This window comes from Leucoraja erinacea, chromosome 9 (genome assembly GCF_028641065.1).
Source record: "Leucoraja erinacea ecotype New England chromosome 9, Leri_hhj_1, whole genome shotgun sequence".
NCBI lineage: Eukaryota > Metazoa > Chordata > Chondrichthyes > Rajiformes > Rajidae > Leucoraja > Leucoraja erinaceus.
This window is the reverse complement of record NC_073385.1, coordinates 36,581,162-36,602,707: the sequence shown is the minus strand read 5'-3', so window position 1 is coordinate 36,602,707 and position 21,546 is coordinate 36,581,162. Positions and strand designations below refer to the sequence as shown.

General features: G+C 40.2%; 1 protein-coding gene across 8 annotated transcripts in view; it reads left to right on the top strand.

Moving 5' to 3' along the window:
• Positions 1 to 21,546, top strand: part of nkx2.9 (NK2 transcription factor related, locus 9 (Drosophila)) — a 92,085-nt gene that overhangs the window by 5,918 nt on the left and 64,621 nt on the right. For 2 of the 8 annotated variants that reach the window (XR_008724009.1, XR_008724003.1), the window contains exons 2-3: positions 3,009 to 3,091; positions 5,404 to 7,141. The gene's annotated coding sequence lies outside the window, so the exon portion shown is untranslated. Of the gene's footprint in view, positions 1 to 3,008; positions 3,092 to 5,367; positions 7,142 to 11,300; positions 12,315 to 17,968; positions 18,014 to 21,546 lie in introns of those variants that run through there. The other 6 variants (XR_008724007.1, XR_008724001.1, XR_008724002.1 and 3 more) reach the window with 4 other exon arrangements.

The following is a 21,546-nucleotide window of genomic DNA, read 5'->3' as shown; positions in this document are numbered from 1 at the left end:
AGGAATTTAGCGGGTCAAGTGGCATCTGTAGAGGGAAATAAACAGGCTACGTTTCGGGTCGAGGCCCTGAGTGTGATCTGCTCGGCATATCAAAACATATTTGTGCCGGAGAATGGATATGAATTAAGCAATATTTCCTTCGTCTTTTCGAATCAACAGCTTTACGAAGCGGAGGAAGAACAACAGAAACATAGAAAATAGGTGCAGGAGGAGGCCATTCGGCCCTTTGAGAATTAACAGAATTTACTTTATGTTTTGAATGCACAAATTGTTCAAACTATGCTGCGATTTCCACCACCTGTGGCCATTTGACATACTAAGAATAGCCAGGAGAATATTGTTGACATTACAAGTCAGAACACGTCGCAATCAAGTTTTCCCAGAAAAATTAAAAGGACTAAACCATACTAATTATGACGGCATTCATTGTGCTCAGTATTTCGCGGTATGTGGGTGCAAACTGCAAAGAATGTAATCTGGGACCACTAAGAGGTTATTATCATTATTCTTATGATCAATTCATAAAACTATTCTCATAAACCAGGTGGGTTAGTTATAAACAAGAGCTCTAAATATACTACTTTGCCTTAAAAATGCCCTCGATTCTATACATATAATGCATAACGCAGGGTGATTCTGTCTGTATCACGTATAATTAAAATACTGCTAAGCAGCGGGGAAAATACAATTTATCAATTGTAGGGAGTAAAATTTCCAATGCCAATGACGCTATTTCTCAAGTTCAAAGTCACGGACATGCATAAGACTTGGAGATTCGCTGGTATTTAAAATGCAGACAGGAACTGAATTATTTTCCAGAATTCAGAATTTATTTATTGAGTTCATCATTTATCTTTATTCTTGGAAACATAATTTAACACAGCGTTACTTGGTTTCCGAAGCTGTCTGTGTGCTTAACATTGAAATTGTGTTGTGTTAAAATTAATAGAGATCATGGGTCTGATTATTACTGCAAGTACCAGAAGCTTCGTGCATCTGGTTCCCTGCACCGAATGAGTACAACACATTTCGAAGCGCTCGATTTGGATCACATATCCTTTAAGAAAGGGGCCATAATTCGGCGTGCTTCTTTAAACCTGCATAACACTTTTGAAGCAGTCGAATTTCTTGAAGTCGCCAGCTACTGAGAACAGATTAGAAAAGGCCACAATCTAAATTACTATTATTTGTCATTAAAATTGTTACAAACCCAGCCAAAGCCCATTTTGTATCAATAGCGCGTGTATGTGTGTTACTTACCGTATGGGTCACTGAAGTCTTTCATTTTTCATTTCTAATCATTTCTGTTGTAAGAATGTGACATGAACTGGCCATTTCATGCTTTCCAACTGAAAGTTCCATGTGCTCAACAGATCACATTGATCTCATTAATTTTTGTTCTGAGTTTTCTGAATGACTTTTTTTTTAAAGTCTATCTGTTGATCTAATTAAGGTATCGGCCATATTTTTCAGTACATGCTTTCAGTTTGTTACTGGCTCTAGCGCTGACTTAAATTAAATGAAGGCCGTGTTTCTGCTAACAAAGATAGGAAATAAGTTTCCTGAACGTAGGATTTTCGATAATCTGAGAAAAAAAACGACCTTCAGTAAATGACCGTTATTTTACGGCGTTGCACTCGTACATAATTGCAACCTGTTCCCCCTGGAAAATTCTACAAAAGGTAGATTTAAAATATTCAAATCACATTGCATCGAAAGAAAATTGGTTCTTAAACGTACATACAATTTTCACAATACACTTTAGTTGCATTGTTTTTGTTCAGACAGATAAAAAATACGCATGGAAATATATCAGCGACAATAAGCCAAAAGGTCACAAATCATGAACAAAAAGGTGTTAAGAGCGGTCTCGATCCGAAACGTCATCCATTCCTTCTCTTCAGAGATGCTGCCTATCCCGCTGAGTTACTCCAGCCTTTAGTGTCTAACTTCGGTTTATACAAGCATCTGCAGTTCCTTATTGCACAAAAAGGTATTAATTGCAAATATACAAATACAGAAATATTTATGCAGCTGAAAGTTTTGTTCTGGAATCTCATACGGAGTAAATTAATTTTCATGACACACCATTTAGAACAAATGTTTTATTTTTATTATATACTAACATGGGATAGGAAAGGCAGGAACTCATTGTAATATATATACATTATTTTAAACATATATTTCCCATAGAAAACTTGTATTACTGAGAATTACTATTTGCTAAAACGAAATTGAGATAATTTGATAAAAATGAATTAGTATTATTTCAAATATATATATTTCCATATCTAAGAGAGAATCAGGAATTTCACTGCTAAAGTTGTTCAAATTGTTGAGATTTCTTTACGAAGTACAAAATAGATTAAAACAATCACCAGCGAGTAACACTGATTTAAGAGGATTGTGAATGTAAAAAAATATTCGCGGAGTGACCTTTATTATTATAATTATGCCACGTCAGTTGGAGAATACGATTTCGGAAAATGTTATATTGACATGAAATCTTCAGCGTAACAACGGAGTAGAAATGAATGTTTAATATCCGTGAAATGCCCCATCAATAATTCGGAATATCTTGATTAAAGCGTTATGGAAATATTTCCCACTGCCCCCGAATGATTGTTTTATCTTTCGTTTTAAATGTATGAAACTATCAAGTCGTTGCGATCTAGAATCGATTTTCAGCAAACTCCAGAATTTTCTGGAAGCTTCTCTTTCCAAAACCAGGACCTGCTATTAAATGGCACTGTGTTATCACACAGGTTTCCCACATTTGGTGCTAATTTTGTAATCGCCGTTTGTAAACAAAAGAAGTTTGTAAATTATGTACCAATAATAAAGTCTTTGAAATCCTTGTGTCATATGTTCAACTGTTGCTCGCTCCTGCCATTATGGGGGTTAATTAATTTGTTATTTCCCCCTTATTTGACGTTGTTTTTTTCTTAAACGATCTCATTCTTTAATTGAAAAATATCTCTCCCGTTAATTTTGTTCTAAAACCGCAGAGCTGGCTTGTTTCCAACGCGACTTTTGAATGGAAGGAAACCCCTGTTGGGATCTGGCGCCACCTCCTGATTACAGCTGGCAGGTAAGAAAAGAGAAATAACTATTTCATATTATGCGCATCCATCGTAATCAGTTCTGAAGTCTTCCGACTGAAGTCTTCCCACAATCTAGTCAAATGATTTACAACGTCCACCAGGGGCCATTTATCAATCTACAAAATCATAGTATGAAAATTGTATCGCTAATCATTAAGAAGCATCGATTATATGGACACTGTTTGCAAAGCAATGAACAAACCAGCAGTCATTCTTAATTTTCTTGAAAATACACGCTATTATTTTAATAGATGAATAAAAGATGATTTTGCATCCAAAGTAAGAATATTTATTTCCACGTGAGACAGATTATCTGGTGTCTTGTCTGTCGATATTGTTTACATAGTCTCTTCAATGACACGTGTATTGCTATCACGTGCACCGAGGTACAGTGACAATCTTTGTTTTGAATGCAATCAGATCAGAAAAAAACTATACATAAATGCAATCGTCAAACTCAAGGACAACACGCTGAAGGGTCTCGACCCGAAACGTCACATATTCCTTTTCTCCGGAGATGCTGAGTTACTCCAGCTTTTTGTGTCCATCTTCTGGAGCAAAGGGGGAGATAGTATGCAGAATAAAGTTTCCAGCATTGTAGTGCACCAGTTCCATAGAAAAAGTCCAAGATCCACATTGCGATAGAGGTGAATCGAGTAGTATCCTAACTAAAAGGACCGTTCAGAAAGAACCCTGTTAACGGAGCGAAGAATCACAGCATAACGGAGACCCACTTTAACAGAATAGCTGTTTAAGAAGGAACTGCAGATGCTGGAAAATCGAAGGTACACAAAAATGCTGGAGAAACTCAGCGGGTGCAGCAGCATCCATGGAGCGAAGTAAATAGGCAACGTTTCGGGCCGAAATACCTTTAACAGAATAGCTACAGCGTAATTAGTATTGCATTTTCAACAACAATTTGCATTTTATTTATTGAACCTGCAGATCTAAAATTATATTTTACACACTTTGAAAATTCTAGATGTTTATTTAGCTCTGTCTGTCAACGTTTACTTAAATGTCGAGGTGTAGCATGCATTCCAATAAACTTGATTTCTTATCGTTAACAATTTAATTTGAAAAGCTGCAGCGCATGATTTATATTCACCTTCGGAGGGTAAATCCTTTCTACTTCCATACGGTATTCGGATTTGTAAATGCAAGCACACTGGAGTTCAGCGATGCGGCAGTTTGTGTAAACACATCTTTGTTGGGGATATGTGTGAAGTTGTGTTTTATAGTAGACATAGCTTTATGTACAATTACATTATTTTGATTTAGTAATGGTTAGTTCACGTTAACTTCATAAATCATAGGAGCAGCTTTAGGGCAGTCTATGAGCGAAGACGTGGAACTAGTTCCAATCTAGATACAAACATCAACAAATAAAATTCCAATAGAAATTTTTTAAAAAGCAAAGTGCTGGAGTATCGGGCCAGGCAGCCTGACGTAATTAAATTATATGGATTATTCCTGTTGAAATATATTCCGCTCACTGCTCTGCCTATGGATTAACGGAGACACGCGTAACATTTTTAATATAATTGTTAGTGCGTTTTTTAAAGGTGCACATAACTAAGGGCTGGAAACGACTTTTGCGTTTAGTTATCAGCTGACGGAGAAAATATCACCGAAGCACAATAGAAACATTTTCTTCACATTCTTTAACGTTTATTCACCGATAGCAGCGATGTTTATTTTAGAAGTTTATCTAATTCAGCGTTCGCATTATGGTATCTGCCCAATCGCCTCTCATTCATTCGGATGCGGACTAATTGATGCAATCGCCAGCAAATACAATATATGTGTGGTTATAAAATCTATTGATAATGACGGAAACACTTAAATTTATTCCCATCACAGTTAAAAAAAAATACACAGCGATATTTGTACTTTAAAAATACACAGCGATATTTGCACTTTATCCTTGTTGTAGATAACATTTAGAAAAATGAAAAAATATAGTTTTTTAAGTGATGAGTTCGCAATATTATGCCTGGTGTTTTTGATTTTAAATCAGCCAACAGAGACATTTATCGCTCGCTGCGAAGTATTTCAAACACGTTTTAAGTCTTTCCATATGTCTGTTTTTTTTAATCTACCTCCTGACAGTATTATGATAATTGTAAATCGTACTTCTATTTACGGTTGTTTGACTGAGTACTCAAATTTAGTTTTTTAATGTGTTATTTATAACATTTTCGTTTGCGTTGTGATTGGGCTGGACACAATTTTTCACAATAAATGTGTTTGCATTGCAAAGGCCAGCGTTTAATGCGTGATCCATTTTACCGTGCAGTCGGATTTCGATTCACTGCGAAGAGACTGACATTGTCTTTGGGACTACGCAAAATTCTGCAAACGACGTTCGATTGTGCATGCATTCAAACCTGATAGAAGTGCCTGCCTGTTCATGTTTTAAAACTCCACCAGAGTTTACAAATAACTCGCAATATGTATTAATAAAATTAACACACAAAATGCATGCAATAGCCATTTTGTTAATATGTCTGGAAATATCTATAAAATAAGCAATGTTGTGAAATGGTCGCAGAAATAGAATTACTCACGGGAACAGATCTATGTTTCAGATAAACATCTTACTACATTTGTTTATAAATGAATAATTTCAATGAATTTGGGGCATTTGGTATTCTCCTGCCATCCTCAATATTGAATTTGTGCAGAGAATTCAAAAACAGCGGTGCGCTAAAACGGCCAGTTAATATCATTGGTGATGTTGAAGAAGAGATCACTATTGATAGATACAAAAAGCTGAAGTAACTCAGCGTGTCAAACAGCATATCTGGAGAAAGGAATAGGTGACCTTTCGGGTCGAAAAGAAGGGTCTCTCCATAGATGTTGGCTGACTCGCTGAGATACTACAGCTTTTTGTGTCTATCTTCGGTTTAAACCAGCATCTGCAGTTCCTTCCTACAACAGATAACTATTGATCAGCAACGGTATCACATTTGACAAAACATTGTGCGCGGTCTCAATGTAATATCATACCTTAAACAGGGTGCTCCTGGCTCAAGGCTGCGGTCAGTATCAGTCTATATTACGACCAACTTGAAGTCACAACTTTCAGACCCAAATTTGTGAGAGTTCGCCCTGAGCCAAAGCTGATAAACGTTCATTTCCTAAATTGATATTTCTGTTAAGTTTTGGACGTGGCAGTTTACTTTTGTGCGATAGGATTCTCGCAGTCTAGCTGATCAGCATAAGCTGATCAGCATAATTAAACCTTTAACCTAGCTTAAATGTATTGGAGTGTTAATGTAATTTAAACAATTCTCTGGCTACCATTCCACGTTTACCGTGATAAGCACTGAAGCTGTTACACATCATTTTTAGGCACAAAGTGCTGGAGTGACTCAGCGGGTTAGGCAGCATCTCCGGAGAACATGGATGGGTGACTTCGGGTAGGGACACTTCTTCAGACTAATGGGTACCCCAGAAATGTTCTCTAGAAATGCCACCAGATATATTTAATTACTACAGTACGTAGTCATTTTTGTAAACCAGCATCTGCAGCTCCTTGTGTCTACACATCATTAGAATTATGCTTTTAATTTTAGCCACCAAGTTAATAAATACTGTGCACTACCTAAATCTCTCTACCAGTTTTGAGAGTACTAAAGAGGTAAAGAGAAAAGCTTTGTTTTGCATGCTATCCAAACAGATCAGATATACTATCCATAAATACAATCAAACTCAAGCACAATAGATAGAGCAAAGGGGATACGGTGTGCAGAATATAATTCTCAGCATTTCAAACATGAAAATATATACAGGACAATTGCCTCAAAAACAAACCGCTTTAAAAACAGTTTCATTCCCACTTCAATTAACATTTTAAACTCTGTACGGTGAGGAATAAGAATAAGCATGGCCCTTATGTATTATGTAATGCATCTGTTTGTATGTATATCTATGCTATATGTTTAATGTTTGATGAAATGTTGGAACCTGTACCGAGCTGTACTGATAACAAATTCCACCAGCCTGGCTGTGTGGTCATTAAAATACAATACAATACATACAATACAATAACCCTTTCACAATGTAGTCATAGTTTTGGTGAAGACATTGATAAGAATGCAAAATGCAACTCTTACAGCATTGTGGTGACAAACAAATTTGCTGATCACAGAAATTAATGTGAGTATCATGAACAGAAACATATTCCAAAATATTCTTGCAAAGCATTAGATTCGTTGTACAGCTGGCCAGGCACAAAATACACCATGTGATGTTAAAATGTCAAGCATTTTCTTGGAAAAATCAATTCAATTAATGCAAGGAGTTTGAAAAGCTGGACTGGTTAAAGCACAAGCAAACCAGACCTAAGCCCAGCCTCTGCCCATATTCCCTTAGGTTATCTGAGCATTGTGATTCAATGTGCTTTGTTATTAATATATCATATATACTAGGTCACAGGTGCTTGTTTCTTCATGCGTTTTCTTACATTTATTGATGGAAGTAGCCCTGAATATTTCTGATGCCTATAACCCCAATAATTCCTGACGTGATCAAGAATAGATCTGAGAATAATATTAGGCACATCAAATGATAAAATATGGGGAAGCAATTAAAATCAAATTATGGAACTGAATATTAGCATTTATGTTGGTGGAACAGTAGAATATAGAAGTGCCATTACATGAAAGGTTTTACAATGATACATATTATTTGAAACAATTAATTATTTGGGAGTCTGGAGCCAATCTCAAGCACAGTAAAGTTCATAACTCTGAGGACCGTACTGTTAAGTGTGCTGGATTCTGAACAGTGCATAAAATATCTCCATCAGAATACCAAGCCATATTTTAGAAGTCCCTTGACAGTCTCTTTGTTTGACTCATAAATCGTACTGGCCATTTTGCATCCACACTCCCAGTAAATTTATCATTCTCCAATACGAAACTGGCAGAATACAGCACACAGGTACAGGACTCAAATTGTGCAGCAAACATCTGTAATTCAACCATTCTCATTCAACTGACAAGACTGGTCGAGTTTATTGTCATATGCACAAGCATGGTACAGGTGCAGTGAAAATTATGTTTGCAGCAGCATCACATGCACACACACAGAAAACACACTAAATATAAATTATACACAACCTATATGTGACAACAAAAACAAAATATTGTGCAATACAATGCATTAGTGATGAGGCAGTGGCCTAGGGTGTTACTTTTGATGATGTGGACAGTCAGGACAATTTCTACAGAGCATCTATGAAGTTTCCTGTTAATCAGTGGCAAGACCCTTAACAGGATTGGTGTAGAGAGATCTTGAGGACCAAATCCATAGCTCCCTGAAAATGGGAACACGTTGACAGAGTGGTAAAGAAGGCGTATGGTATGCTTACCTTCATTGGTCCGGGTATTGACTATGAGGCAGGAAGTCATATCAAGACTTTATTTTAAAAAATGGTTTTGCTGCATTTGGCATATTGTGTGTAGTTCTGAGTGCTATATTACAGGAAGGATGTGAAGGTTTTGGAGAGAGTGTAGAAGATATTTACCACAATACTGCTTGGATTAAAAGGTTTTAGCTATTATAGTTGGACAAACTGGGATTATTTTTTCTGGAGTGGTGGTAGTTTGAGGAGATAACTGATAGAAGTAAATAGAATTATGAGAGGCATGGATTGACATTTGGAACCTTTTTTTCCAAGTTCAAGTGAGTTTATTGTCATGTGTCCCTGATAGGACAATTAAATTCTTGCTTTGCTTCAGCACACAGAACATAGTAGGCATTTACTAGAAAACAGATCAATGTGTCCATACACTATAATATAAATATATACACACATGAATAAATAAAATTATAAAGTGCAAATAACAGATAATTAGTTATGAATAATCAAAGTTTTGTCCGAGTCAGGTTTAATAGCCTGATGGCTGTGGAGAAGTAGCTATTCCTGAACCTAGGTTGTTGCAGTCTTCGGGCTCCTGTACCTTCTACCTGAAGGTAGCAGGGAGATGAGTGTGTGGCCAGGATGTTGTGGGTCTTTGATGATACTGCCAGCCTTTATGAGGCAGCGACTGCGATAAATCCCCTAGATGGAAGGAAGGTCAGAGCCGATGATGGACTGGGCTGTGTTTACTACTTTTTGTAGTCCTTTCCAGGGCGCTCAAGTTGCCGAACCAAGCCACGATGCAACCGGTCAGCATGCTCTCTACTGTGCACCTGTAGAAGTTAGAGAGGGTCCTCCTTGACAAACCGACTCTCCGTAATCTTCTCAGGAAGTAGAGGCTCTGATGAGTTTTCTTGATAATTGCGTTAGTGTTCTTGGACCAGGAAAGATCAGAGATGTGCACGCCCAGGAATTTGAAGCTCTTGACCCTGGGTAAAAATGTCAAAGACTATAGGGCATAGCTTTAAGGTGAGTGAGACAACGTTTAAAGGAGATGTGCAGCTAAGTTCTTCTGCGCAGAGTGGTGGGTGCCTGGAAGGTGCTGCCAGGCGTGGAAGCAGATATGATAATAACATTTAAGAGGCTGTTAGATTGGTATATGGATATGCAGGTGGATATGGATCACACACAGGCAAAGAAGATTTTTTTAACCTGGCGTCTTGATCTGCATAGATCTTGTTGGCCAAAAGACCTGTTCCCTGCTGTACTGTTCTAAGTTCTATCTTCTATGCTGGAAGATAGAAATCTTCTATCTCTTAAAAATTAGGCACTAAAGTGCCTTCTTCATGATTACATCTATGTGCTGGGTCCAGGCCAAATTATCTGAGATGTTAATAGCCAGGAATTTGAAGCTGTTAACTATCTCTGTCACTGACCCAGGAATGAAATCTGGCGCATAGTCTCCTGAATTCCCTTTTCTGAAGTCAGCTATTAGTATCTTGCCAACGTTGACAATGAGCGAGAGGTTGTCGTTGTGCCACCGTTCAACCAGGTGTTCAACCTCTCACTAGTGCCTCGTCACTACCCTTGACTCGGACATCCATGTTGGTGTGGTTGCCGGATTGATAGAAGGGTTTAAAACTATGCTCAACCATACAGTCGTAGGTGTAAACTGGACCAACAACAAAGCTCTCCACTTCCGATTTAGCGCTCCATTCCTAGTGGCTTTTATTATAACGTTACCCAGAGCCTAGATTACACCGCCGCTGCTCTTTTTTTTTTAAACCTTTCATATAATCATCAAAAGGCCCTCCGGAATTCCGGGAATTATGACTTTGCATCTGGCTAGAATACTGTCATCTGGTCTTCCTGATCTCTCCACTGACTCCTTCGAAACGATTGACACGTTTGTTTGATTTATTGCAGCCAGAACTTGTAACCGAAATGTAATTTTGATTACATTGCGTGAGTTAAAATTCTACTCCAAATCTTCTAACCAGGTGAAGGTTATGTTTATAAATATCCCAAATCAAAGACGGCACAGTGGCGCAGCTGGAAGAGCTGCTGCCTCACAGCGCCAGAGACTCTGGTTGGACCGTGTGCTGTCTATGTGGAGATTGCGCGTTGGAGTGGTTTCAACAGGGTGCTCGCGTTTCCTCCCTACTTCCCAAAGACGTGCGGAAATGTAGGTTAATTGGCCTCCGAAACCCGCCCCCCCTCCGCCCAGTGTGTTGAAAGTGGATGGAAGAGTGGGTTACATCGATGGATGGTCGGCCGAAGAGCCAGTTTCCATGCTGTATCTCTCAACGAAACGAAACTAAGCTATACTAATCTAAACTAAGACATACCTCCAGTTTCCAAATGTCATTTTATGATTGTAGTTAACAGAATCAAAATCGAACCACAGCATAATATTCAGAAATTGGTAATCAGAAATTAAAAAGGTGAAAACGCTCATCGGATCAGGCAGGATCTGCGGAAAGATCTCGGGTCAATGACAGATCTCGTGTCGGAGCCAAAGGGTAAACGTGTGATGGGTGGGGGTGGAATACAAGTGGCCGTCTCCCCTCCCTGCCGCTCCGACCGCAGCTATGCCAGCGCGGTTACCCGGGGAGTTGTACGAGATTACTTGACCAAATGATGTAAATCGCCTCTATACCCTTCGCCACTCCACCTGACCGCTCTGCTCCCACTTTGTGCCATAGTAACCACTCTGCACAGAATGACCATTCACTGGGTCGGGGGATGCTTTGGCCTGAGGCTTCCCAAGATCAGTGTGTAAAAGGGTCCGGTCCCTAAACGTCGCCTCTCCATTCCCTCCACAGGTGAAAGGCGAATGTGGCTTTAAGCTGAAAGACGCAATGTTTACTGGCGATGTGCGAGGCAAGTTTATGTTACGCAAAGAGTGGTGAGTGTCTGAAATGCGCTGTCACGGGTGATGGCGGTGGAAGGTACTGGAGTACAAGAAACTTTTGGATAGGCGAGTGGATGTGCAGGAAATGGAGGGATGTGGATTACAGGCAGATAAGAGTTGTTCTTGGCATCATGTGTGGCAGAGAAATTATGGTTCGAAGGGCCTGATCTTGTGCTGTTTTATGTTCTATGTCCAGGTTCACCGGATATGTTCCAGATCCCGGCTCTCCAGCACTTTGTGTTTAACTCTTCTTGCTTCTGCAGTCTATTGTGTCTCCAACAAATCTATTGTTTTCCACAAGTGTATTTAGCCAAAGCTGAACTTAATTGTAATCACTTTGTCAGTCATTGTGAGGATTTACCGTGACCCCAATTATTTTCTTTGCTAATGGGTACCTTCTTTGTTAATGGATACTCACTACTAATAAGAAATGGCTTCCACGCTTTTTTGTGTGGTATGTAAACTGCGTTTTTTAGTTACTCTTTACGCTGTTTGTTAAAGTCGCATAAACAACGAAATGTTTTAAGATCCAAGTTGTCTAGTTCGCTTTGTAACCCCGAATTGAAATAGTGTTAGCTAAAATGTAGAAACAAAGATTTGCAGATGCTGGATTATACCAGTATGAAGAAGGCTCCGGTCATGAAACGTCACCTATCCCTTTTCTCCAAAGATGCTGTCACCAAAGATGTGTTGCAAGTTCTCGCCGGTAGATGTTGGGACCCAGCTTCCATGGTTGTAGTGACCTGGGTAGGGTGGCGAAGAAGGACTCACAGTCACCAATGTTCTTTGTTCACGGGGACCATTTAAATCGTATAGAATTGCGGTCAACATAGAAATATAGACATAGAAAATAGGTGCAGGAGTAGGCCATTCGGCCCTTCGAGCCTGCACCGCCATTCAATATGATCATGGCTGATCATCCAACTCAGTATCCCATACCTGCCTTCTCTCCATACTCCCTGGTGCCTTTAGCCACAAAGGCCACATCTAACGCCCTCTTAAATATAGCCAATGAACTGGCCTCAACTACCTTCAACACACAAGTGCTAGATGAACTATTCGGATTCATCTGCATCTATGGAGGGAATGGACGGACGACGTTTCGGATCCGTACAGCCACCACTAGAAAGTCAGAGATTCATTTATTCGCGTCATGAAACGTTGTCTGTCCGTTCCCTTCACAGATGCAGCCTGACCCGCTGAGTTCCTCCGCCACTTTGTGTTTTTCTCAAGATTCTACACTCATTTGACATTTGGTGAAATCACCCTATACGGTACGAGTGGCTGTGCTCTGGGGAAATGCCCAAATACACCGAGTCTTCCCGAAGCTAAAGGATGTCTGTTGCCTTTGAGTATGGAGTTGGAGCAATCGCCTCAATGGACCAGGCTGGAATGATGAAGGCTAGGAAGCCGAGGGTCACAGTAAAAAAAAAACAGATTGCTGGAGGAAGAGTCCCGACCCGAAACGTCGCCTGTCAATTTCCGTCCACAGATGCGGCGTGACCCGCCGAGTTCCTCCAGCAGTTTCGTTTTTATTTTGTTCAAGATTCCAGCGTCTACAGTCTCTTGTGTCTTAATAGTCACAGTAATCCCGAACACGGCAGTTCAACAAACATTTCAGACCATTGGTAATCAAAGAGAGGAAAAATATTTAGTTTAATTATTATTGTCACGTGTCGTGTACCGAGGTACAGTGAATCGCTTTTTTGGTGCGTATACACGCAACAAAAGACTATACATGATTACAATAAATCCATCCACTGTGTACAGATACAGGTAAAGGGTATATTATTTAGTGCAAGATAAAGTCTGATAAGGTTGGATTAAAGATGTTTCTCATGCCTCCAATGAGGTAGATGGTGGGTCAGGACCTCACTCTAACTAGTGAGAGGATGGTTCAGCTGTCGGATAACAGCTGGGAGGAAACTGCCCCTAAAACTGGAGGTAGGCAGGTACTTCTGTACCTCTTGTCTTATGGGAGAAGAAGGAAGAGGGCATGACGGAGATGTGACTGGTCATTGATTATGCTGGTAGCCCTCCCAAGGCAGCATGAGTCAATAGAAGAGTAGTTGGTTTGTGTCCACAGTTCTCTGCAATTTCTTACAATAGACAATAATAGGTGCAGGGGTAGGCCATTTGTCCCTTCGAGCCAGCACCGCTATTCAATGTGATCATGGCTGATCATCCCCAATCAGTGCCCCGTTCCTGCCTTCTCCCCATAATCCCCTGACTCTGCTATTTTTAAGAGCCCTATCTAGCTCTCTCTTGAAAGCATCCAGAGAACCTGCCTCCACCGCTCTCTGAGGCAGAGAATTCCCGACTCACCACTCTCTGTGAGAAAAAATGTTTCCTCGTCTCCGTTCTAAATGGCTTAATCCTTATTCTTAAACTGTGGCCCCTGGTTCTGGACTACCCCAACATCGGGAACATGTTTCCTGCCTCTAAGTGTCCAAGCCCTTAACAATCTTATATGTTTCAATGAGATATCATCTCATCCTTCTAAACTCCAGGCTGTACAAGCCCAGCTGCTCCATTCTCTCGCATATGACAGTCCCGCCATCCCGGGAATGCACCTTGTAAACCTACGATACACTCCCTCAATAGCAAGAATGTCCTTCCTCAAATTACGGGTCCAAAACTGCACACAATACTGCAGGTGTGGTCTCACTAGGGCTCTGTACAACTGCAGAAGGACCTCTTTGCTCCTATATTTGATTCCTCTTGTTATAAAGGCCAACATGCCATTCACTTTCTTCACTGCCTGCTGTACCTGCATGCTTACTTTCATAGACTGATGTACAAGGACCCCCAGATCCCGTTGTACTTCCCCTTTTCCCAAATTGACGCCATTTAGATAGTAATCTGCCTTCCTGTTTTTGTTACCAAAATGGATAACCTCCCATTTATCCGCATTAAACTTAATCTGCCATGCATCTGCCCACTCCCCCAACCTGTCCAAGTCACCCTGCATTCTCATAGCATCCTCCTCACAATTGACACTGCCACCCAACTTTGTGTCATCTGCAAATTTGCTAATGTTACTTTGAATCCCTTCATCCAAATCATTGATGTATATTGTAAATAGCTGTGGTCCCAGCACTGAGCCTTGCCGTACCCCACTAGTCACTGCCTGCCATTCTGAATGGGACCCGTTAATCCCTACTCTTTGTTTCCTGTCTGCCAACCACTTCTCTATCCATGTCAGCACTCAACGATCATGGATGGAGCTGTTCCCAAACCATGTTGTGATGCATCCCTATAAAATGTTTTCTATGGTGCATCTGTAAAAGTTGTTGCTAGTTGTTGGGAACATGCCGAACTGCCAATGTCTTCTAAGGAAGTAGAGGCATTAGCATGCTTCCTTGGCCATATCTTTGATGTGGCTGGTCCAGGACAAATTGCTGGTGATATTTACTCCTAATCACAATCTCCTTTATCTTCCTGAAATTGAGGGATAAGTTGGTGTTTTGATACCTGGTTATGAGGTTTTCAATCTCTTTCTTGTACTCCATCTCATCATTATTTAATATCTAGACCACTATGATGGTGTCATCTGCAAACTTATAAATTGAGTTGCATTGGCATTTGGTTTTGCAATCATGCATGTATAAGGAATAAGGACTGAGAACACATCCTTGCAGGGGCACTAGTGTTGAGGATTACTGTAGAGGATAATTTGTCACCTATCCTCACTAATTATGGTCTGTTGGTCAGGAAGTCAAGGATCCAGTTGCAGAGGGGAGTGCTGACTACAAGTTCCATGCTTGGAGATGAGCTTGGGTGGGATTATGTTATTGAAAACAGAGCAGTAGTCTGACGCATGTGTCCTTCATATTCACGTGTTCCAGGGATGAGTGTACGGCTAGGGAGATGCCATCAACTGTGGACATGTAGGCAAACTGCAGTAGATCATGTTTATTTGGTAGACTGGATTTAATGCGTGCCACAACCAGCTTCTCTACGCATTTCATGATGGTGGATGTCAAGGCCACTGGATGGTAGTCATTAGGCATGAGATCTTGCTTTTCTTTGGCATCAAGATGATAGAGCTATTCTTGAAGCAGGTGGATCTCAGAACAGATAGGGAGAGATTAAAGATGTCCGTGAACATCCCTGCCACAGAGGGCAGTGGAGGCCAAGTCACTGGATGGATTTAAGAGAGAGTTAGATAGAGCTCTAGGGGCTAGTGGAGTCAAGGGATATGGGGAGAAGGCAGGCACGGGTTATTGATAGGGGACGATCAGCCATGATCACAATGAATGGCGGTGCTGGCTCAAAGGGCCGAATAGCCTCCTCCTGCACCTATTTTCTATGTGTCTATGTTTCTAACACTCCCGGTAGTTGGATGATGCATTTCCAAGTATACTGCCAGTTGTTTTTTGTAGATTCATCCTGAAGAAGGCCAGTCTAACTTCTGACTTTATGGATTCTTTGACTTGTACTTAACAGTCTTGGCCTTCACCTGGGAATGTATCTCAGGGATCATCTATGGTTTCCGGTTAGGGAACACTCGGATTGTGTTCTGTGGCATGCACTACTCTACACACTTGCTGATGAAGTTAGTCGCAGTAATGGCATACTAATTCAGGTTGGTCACAGATTCCCTAAATGTGGACCAGTCCACTGACTCAAAGAGCACAGTGTTCTGCCAACTTGGGAAAATACTAGCTAGCATATTAGTTGTGTCATATAATCCTATTTTTTGATGTTTATAAATATTCATTTATGTGCTGCTTGTTTTGTGAATTTATAAATTCTGAGTTTGCAATAGTATTTAAAATTGACTATGCAGTTCAAAAGTTTTTTTTAAAAATGCTGAAAACCCATATCGTGATTAGAGAATGAATGCTGTAAAATGAAATAAGCTGTAATAAAATGAATATGGGATAGTTTCAGGTGAAGCATAAGAAATGTGGCATGGCACAGTATTGTATTGATAAAATAGTTCATCTGGAGGCTAGTTTGTGATAATAAGAACAGTTGTGGATTTTCAAGATTTTTAAAGATATTTTAATGAAAAAATACTTTAAAAATATTCTTTGACCTTTTCAAATCAATTTTGTTTCAATGTCCATTTTCTCGTTATTTAAAAAAATATTGAATATTTTAAATAAGAAAAGCATGTAATTTAATTCTCAGTAAGCGTTTACGGAAAATGACATTTTTCATGTGAAAAGGTACCCCACTTTCTTTAGTTTTAATGCCATATTGATGTGCAATGAACAAAAACAGGATGTACTAGTTTTGATATTCTTTCTGCTTAAAAGAAAAGCTCCACCATGCAGTGTCACGTTTCCATAAAACAGCTGTGAGCATGTTCTTCATTTTCACAAATCTCAGAGAGTAATTTTCATTCTGTTACTTTTACACATGTTTATGGTTAAGGCTTTAGCATTTTTTTCACACATGTGTATTTTCTACTGATGAAAAGTTAGATTTCTTGACTGGAAGTAATTTTCACTTATGGAAGTTTGATGAAATATCAATTTTCTCACTGGAAGTTTGTTATTTACCAAACAGAACCCCTATTTCTATCTCACATGAAAGAAGCATGATGAAAACAGTATATGAATATTGGTTTGTTGCAAGTATTGTGGATTCTTGTGAGCCATAACTTTTATAAAATAGTTTTGGCATCCAAAATTGAAATGGGCGAACAATAAAATTACATTGATATATTTATTTTCATGATTAAGCTTGAATGTTAGACAATAAACACACAATTTTTACAAAAATGATGAAAATGGAAGAAATGGAAGAAATTCTTAGACCAGGTTTGGAAATGAATTATTCCTAGGAAAGGCATCAGTACAGCACAGGAAAAGGCCCTTTGGCCCACAATGTCTGTACTGAATATGATGCCAAGACCAATTCTTATCTGCATGAACATAATCCATATCCCTCCATATCTTGCACATCCATATGCCTATCCAAAAGTCTCTTAAATCCCACTATCGTGTGTGCCTCCACCACCATATTTCAGGCACCCACCACTCTCTGTGTAAAAAAAACTAGCCCTGCACATATCCTCTAAACATTGCCCCCATTACCTTAATGCCCTGCCCTCCAGTATTTGATATTTCCAGCCTGGTAAAATGGTTCTGATTGTCTACCCTCTATATGGCTCTCGTCATTTTATACATCTCTATCGGTCTCACCTCAACCTCTGGCATTCTGGAGTAAAACAATCCAAGTTTCTCCAACCTCTCCCTAGAGGTTATGCCCCCTAATCCAGGCATCATTCTGGCAAACCTCCTCCATACCCATTGCAAAGCCTCTACATCCTTCCTGTAATCTGAATTTAAAATATATATTTAAAATCTACTTGTTACACATCCTTCCCATAACTAGACAACCAGAATTGCATGCAATGCTCTAAATAAAGCTTAACCAAAGGCATACAAAGCTGCACCATGACTTCCTGATTCTTGTACGCAATGCCCTGACCAAGGAAGGCAAGATTACAATATGACTTTTTTTTTTACCACCCTATCTAATTGTGTTGCCACTTTCAGAGAGTTATGGAGTTGGACCCCTAAATCCCTTGGCAAATACATTAACAAATATTCTCCTTTACAGTGTGCAGAAAACTGATAGAAAGATTCTGAAAATTTGGACAAGAAGGTAAGTTTTAAGGAAGGATGTAAAGTATGAAAGGAGTATTCCTGGAATGGGACCTGGAATCTGAAGGCAAACCCCCACATCCCTAATTGTCCCACCCCATGCTCCCAACCCCCAACTCCAACAGCCTGTCCAATATCTCACAATTGGACAAGGTATCTTGGTGGTGAGATATCTTGTATTCATTAGAGGCGAGGACCAAGAGACAAAGGGAAACAATTTACATGTTTGAACTCCACAACAAATTCATTTGTAAGTGTATAGATGAAAGAAATGTTCAAGAAGGGTCCCAACCCGAAATGCCATCTTCCCTCCGCAGATGTGGCCTGACCAACTTACTTTCTCCAGCAGTTTAGACACAAACAGCATGGAAATAGGTCATTTGACCCACTGAGTCCACTCTGACCATTAACTATCCATTTACACAAATCCTACACTAATCTAATGCAACTTAATTCTCTCCATATTGTCATCCATTCCCCCCAGATTTTACCACTCATTGGAGGTAGCATAGTGGAGCAGCTGGTAGAGCTGCTGCCCAATAGGGCCAGACACCCGGGTTCAATCCTGACAGTAGGGTGTTGGTGTGAAAGTGGGATAACAGAACTAGTGGGTCAGCTGATCGATGGACTTGGTTAGCTGAAGGGCATGTTTTCATGATGTATCTCTAAACTAAACTAAAATAACCACCCACCTACTTACTGGGGGAGATTTGTTGAGGCCAATAAACCTACCAACCTGCGCATCTCCGGGATTTGGGAGGGAAGTGGAGCACACAGAATAAACCCATTTGGTCACAGGAGAGCGTGCAAACGCCAGAGGTCACACCTGTAATCATGATCACACCTGGATCTCTGGCGCTATGAGGCAACGGCTCTACAAGCTTTGTCATTATGCTGCGAGTTTAAATTTTTTGCTTGTGAAAGAAATGTTAATTGCTCAAGCTTAGCATGTAAATTTTCACATTTATTTTAAGGTCAGATTTCCAGTATTAGCAGTCCATTATGTTCAGCTCACAGAAGTAATTGCTCTCTTATTTCCTGCAACTTGCATCTCAATAAAATTCAAAGTAAATTGTTTCACTGTCTTATGCCAAAGTTTGTGGCAAAAAACAAAGTTTTTATTGCTAACTATGTAGATTTGTTTTCCCTGTAAAAGTGAGATCAGCGCTCAGAACTTCAACCATTAAATTGTTTACATTATATACATGGCCAACCTAATAAAATTACCCCTAAAGTGTAGGGAGTGAATGAGAAAGTGGGATTACATCGAACAAGTGTGAATGGGTGATTGAGAGTTGACATGACTTGGTGGGCTGAAGAGCCTGTTTCCATACTGCATCTCTGAACTGAACTAAATAGTTACACTGCTGGGAGAGTGAGAGGAGAAGGTGTACAAAGATGCTTTGTAAATGGCCAACTTTTTGCCATATGTATTCAGGAAAAAAATGTGATGCCATTTAAAGTAAACTCCAAGTTTAAGGGGTTGTGCACAATAATGCGCATGCAAAGAGTGAAAAATCAAACAGTCGACCTAAAGAAACAGTACGGGATACTTCAAACAAAAGGATGAAGTAAATTTATCTGGTGAAATCATCAGCAAATCTGAACGTATTGGCTATCTCATCCAACACTGATGTAGATAATGAACAGCTTGGTCAGAGCTGGTCTCTGCAACATCCCACGTGTCACAGCCTGCCAACCCCTGAAGACTATTTTTTTCCCACTCTTAGGTTTCAGTCTCTTAGCTGTTCTAAATCCATCCCTGTACATCATTGGTATCATTTTAGAACTCAGCAAACAGAGTGAAAAAAATTGACAAAGAAAGGCAAGACAAAATATGAGAGCAAACTGGCAAGGGACATAAAAATGGGGAGTAATTAAATGGCAGAGGAATTAAATAAATCGTTTATGTCTATCCTTTCCTGAGGTTGGTCAAAAATATTAAAGTTTCGAGGCTGATATTTTGGGATGTGATTGAGAACTGGTTGAGAGATCAAAAACAAAGAGTGGGAATTTTGGGGAGTTTGACCTGTGGTGATAAATGGAGTGGAGCAGGGACTGGTGGCAGGGGTGCAGCTGTTCATTATCTACATCAACAAGTTCACCGAGTAGACCAGACATAATACTTCCACGTTAACTGATGATACAAAAATAGGTAGAATTGCAAGCAGTGAGGAAGATGCAAAGAGGCAAGAAAAGGGTATACGAACACTAAGGGTGTGGGAAAGAACAAGTCAGATGGAATATAATATGAAAACACAAGAGGTGTTCCATTTTGGTGCACAAAATAGAAGAGCTGAGGATTAATGTATGTAGATAATGACAATTTGGAATCATCGATGCTCAAAGGGACCTAGATGTCCTGTATACAATTTACTAACAGGATACTGGTTCAGCAATCATTAAGGAGGACATAACAAAAGTTTGCTTTTATTGTCAGTGATTTGAGTATAGGTGTGACTGCAATTATATCAGATCCTGGTGAGATTGCACCTATAGTACTGTTTACAATTTTGTTCTCCAAATCTTAGAAGAAGACCTGACATAAAGGGTTGACAGTGAAGATTTATCAGAGTAGTGTGAGGGATATTGTTTGGTTTTCAATGGAGTAAATTGGGATTTGTATTCCTCAGAGTTTGGAATAATAATAATAATAATAATAATAATAATAATAATAATAATAATAATAATAATAATAATAATAATAATAATAATAATAATAAATTTTATTTTCGGGCGCCTTTCAAATCTCAAGGACACCTTACAAAGATTAACAGAAGAGAAAAAAACATATAGTCAGAGAAAAATAAAAAAATAAGGACATCATCAATACACAAATTAAAGATAGAAATCGCTCCAAAGACACAAAATCAAAAAAACACAATGTGAAGAGAGAGCAGCGGCAGCTAAAGCGCGCCAGCATCCACTCTCCCTTCCGACAGCCATCTTGGACAGACTAACAAAGTAACTTACACACAGAAAAATCATCCCCCCACAGTGGTTACCACTGTGGGGGAAGGCACAAAGTCCAGTCCCCAACCCCAGTTCTCCCAAAAGTCAGGCTTATTGAGGCTACCGCTGTTGCCTCTACGGAGGCCCGATGTTTCTGGCCGTTCTGGCCGGGTGGTGTTGCCCCAGCGTCGGGAGAGTCCTCACAGCGACTGGGCCACCTGGAACGGCCGCTTCCTAGCAGGGGATTGTCGGCTTCCGAAGCCGACAAGGACGCACCGGGTTGGAGCTCCCAGGCTCCCGATGTTAATGTCGGCGCCGCCCGCTCCTCTCCGCAGACCCGCAGCCTGGAGGTGATGATCACGGCGGTCCAGCTCACCGGAGCTCCAGCGTGTCGATCCAGCACGGCGACCCAGGCAAGGCATCGCCCGCTCCGCTCCGCGATAGCGCTCCAGCGCTGTGCCGCCACCGAAGCCGAGGTGCTGGGCGGTCCCCGCCAGGAAACGGCGCTCCACGCCCGCTGGTAGGCCACGAGGACGGGTCGATGGGGCAGCCCGGAGAAAAAAAGCTGCCTCACCGACCAGG